Source organism: Mercenaria mercenaria, chromosome 14 (assembly GCF_021730395.1).
Source record: "Mercenaria mercenaria strain notata chromosome 14, MADL_Memer_1, whole genome shotgun sequence".
NCBI lineage: Eukaryota > Metazoa > Mollusca > Bivalvia > Venerida > Veneridae > Mercenaria > Mercenaria mercenaria.
In genome coordinates this window covers 56,734,427-56,737,630 of record NC_069374.1, presented here as the reverse complement: position 1 = coordinate 56,737,630, position 3,204 = coordinate 56,734,427, and positions in this window count along the sequence as shown.

Below are 3,204 nucleotides of genomic sequence, written 5' to 3'. Positions count from 1 at the left end.
ATTAGACACAATTACCAAGTCGGGAAACAGTTAACTTGATTTACTTCAGTGAATTACTTATAAGACGATCTGTTCATTTTAATGTAATGTGTCCACAAAACGACATTAAACATATTATTCTTTGGAGTATTATTTATACACCTACCGTAAAGACATAAATAAACCCCCGCCAGTCCAGTATCCAGTATTTTTTACAGCGTTACATGATTTATCTAGAGTTCTGTTTTTGTTTTGTACGATATCTTAGTTGAATCGAAAAGTCATTTTCATTTGAAATAATTGCTTTGTTTAATCATTTAAACTTCGATCTATTATGGTAGCCGCTATTTAAATTGAGAACAGAAGGAGAGAAAACCGTCTAGGTTAAAAGTAGATCAGCCATGTACAGCTTATTTGACATTCTGAAGAAGAAAAAAGTAAACTGTGGTTACAGTTCTACGATTTCTAACGTCTTAACAATTTACGCGTTATTTGACCGGTTTTATACATGTAAGAACAGCAGAAAAAAAGGATTCAATTCTATGATAAAAATTCTAATGATTCGTGTTTACTGATTCAGTTCAGATCATTTATGAGAAAATGACGAGGCATGGGATTTTAGTTCGAAAAGTGGAGAAAAAAAAAACAGTTGTATAAAGTTTTTTTTTGTCTTTTGAAAGGTTATCTTCATTGATCACATTTACCAATATTGAAAATATATGGCCGTTACAGGCGCGGTTTTGGAGTACTATATGATAAAATTATATTATACTGTTTGTTGATTGTAATGATATCCGTCGGTCAGACTGCTTTTATTATGTGATAACATATCACTTCAAACAACCTTCCTACAGTATCACGAACTACTAAGAGATACATCCTGTTCGGACTAATTGTAGGATACTTCACACAAGATGTTATCTATTTACAATTTAAACAACGGATATAACAATTAACATTTGTCTTATTCATATATGAATTTGTTCAAACTTACTAGTTGATACGTTTTATTTTTCTGATGTTTGATTTAAAGCTTTCGTGTTTGTTTTTGTAAGTTAAATAATTATATCTTCAATTAAATGTAAGGGGATGAATGTTTATCAAAAGTTATAGTTGATCTTTGCGATTGATTCCAATCATTTATTTAAGGACTACAGTTTGTTTATTTGTTGTTTTTTTTTTCTTTTTCGTTTTAGGTGCAAACAGCCCTTTGTATAGAGAAATACAGCAAATGAATATAACTTTAATGATTTCCATGACAATTATATCACAGGTATACCTATGTGAAAATGCGGAAAATTATATTTGGTTTGCATAGGCCCGTGCAGGTGTTCTTATAAATATTATGGTGAATTTCTAGGACACTTAGGGTCAGGATTACATAGGCCTACTTTTTTCTTGAATAGCCTTGTATTCACACAGGAAAACCATTATGACATGATACTAATCATATACGTATTGAATGGAAAAGTAAGGGGAATGTCTCAAGTATTTCGAAAATGTGTTGATAAGAGGAAGGTTTAAGTAAAATATTCCAGGCATCCATTACAATACTGGTATTTTGAAAGCAGGCAATACCAAGACCTAGCTCAGAAGACCCCGACCTCCACTCACCCAACTCTGAAAAACAAACCATGTGCAGAAATTGACTTCTAGCCCAGTAAACCTTCAGTCAGTAGCGAATGAGGAAAAATAGAATAAACATGCAAAGCAGAAGTTTTCAAAAAGGAAAGATGTACATAATAAACTTTGTACTTGAAGTTTGGTCTTTGAAAAAAGTATGATAAAAAGAATAATGCTTAAAGACACAGCTGTACAAAATATAATTTACAAAATGTGATCTTGACAGAATCGTAGTTTAAGAATAGTGAAGAGATACCATTTTTACGCCGTTTTTCAACAGTCATGTACGGCGGGCAGTTAACCTAACCAATGTTCCCGGATGCTGTACCAGTACAATCCCGTTCTCCGCAAGTAACTACCAACTTCCCAACATGAATTATCAGAGGTGGAGGACGAATGATGTCAGACACAATATCTTTTATCAAATTGTCACGAAGAACATACGCCCCGTCCGTGGATCGAACCCGCGATCCTTAGACCAACGCTCTCCCTGCTGAGCTAAGCAGGCGGGCTTTGTACAATTTTAATTGTGTAACAATATCCTACACATGAGTAAAGTATTTCAAAAAGTCTAAGATACCAATTCGCATGCATTTTATAAGTGGATCAGATATCACGTCAACAACAGAACAAATGAAATGGCATATAGGCAGAAATCAAAAACAAATATCGGATTTGTTTAAAAGTAATGCAAGCATAGCTTTTGTGGTACGGAGTAAATGGAAATAGACATGTTTATCAGCAACTACTCTTTTATGTGTTTTCCGAAGACACAGTGTGCTTAAATCAATAAAGTGAGACGATCTAAGCAAGAATGTAGTCCGGGTAAACGCTCTTCTGTCCATCAAAATCGTGAAAAAACACAAACTCCTACTTTGCAGGTTGAACTCGCAAATATTTATTCGCATTGATCAAATTTTAGTTCGAAACAAAAATGTATACGAAAGTGCGAAGCTCAGCCGGATATATTATAAATTGTCCGAAGGCAAGTAAAACCTAGGACAAATAATTTTGATAAAGATTTTTTAAATTTTGCAAAATTAGCTTCACAGTTATAGTTTTTATTATCATCGACTGACGATGTTTATAATTAATCGTACTAAGAAACATTGTATAATGTAGAAGTAATCCGCAGATTTTATGCTTCTTTGGTTGTTTAATTTAATATATTCGAGTAATACTTTTGTATTTTAAGGAAAGATTGATACTATCCTGATTTAGTTTTGATTCTTTCTAGATATTTGTACATCTAGAAAGTTACGAATCATGCGTACCACTACACACAGTAAAATTTACGAATGTTTTTAAACGTTGTGACGTCATTCTATTCACGGACGTTAAGTTCCTCGTTTCGTTTTTTTGTTTGATTTTGTTTTATATAATAATCAATATCACAAAAATCCGTCGCCAAAATATTTTTGAGTTATCAGTATATTGTATGTTGGTAAATGATGTTAGTCTTGTGATAGAAGAACAGTCTCAGGTTTTACTTTTCTTATTCTCTATATATAACAAAATTAAGGGGACGCATATTTTAAAATTAGAAAAAAGTGGGTGGGGTATGATAAAATTTACCTGCAAAAAAGTACAAGGTTTTGGTAC